Below are 499 nucleotides of genomic sequence, written 5' to 3'. Positions count from 1 at the left end.
GCATTGTTTCAGTGAATTCATGTTTGTGGTTTCTTCTTGTCTGAGTCTTATTTTCTTATCTTTTGTTCATTCCTAACACAAACACACAACCGACTAAAGAGGAAAAAAGTCTAAAGTGAGAAGGAAATTGAGATTATGTATGGAAGGCCTCTTTTCCTTGAGGATGTTTTTGGGTTCCCAATGGCAGAAAAGCCTCTTGCAATCCTCTAACAGAGCAGCAGATGGAAACATGCACACACCTCAGGGCCAACGGCAATGTGCATGTGTGCATGCATGTGAAAAAGGCAACATGAAATCAGCCCCAGGTCACCTGATATTCACATTGGATGCAAAACCAAATCTCTGTGTGCATTTGCTTATGCTTTTATGCAGAACTGACATTCATTTTCACAGGCTTAGAAGTAAAATACATCAATTCCACACCTATCATTAGATTCAGGCTTTCATTGTTAGCTATATTTCAACATTTAGGGTGAGGATATTTAACTTTGCTGTTGCA

This window comes from Sphaeramia orbicularis, chromosome 16, assembly GCF_902148855.1.
Source record: "Sphaeramia orbicularis chromosome 16, fSphaOr1.1, whole genome shotgun sequence".
Lineage (NCBI taxonomy): Eukaryota > Metazoa > Chordata > Actinopteri > Kurtiformes > Apogonidae > Sphaeramia > Sphaeramia orbicularis.
This window is presented reverse-complemented; position numbering follows the sequence as displayed.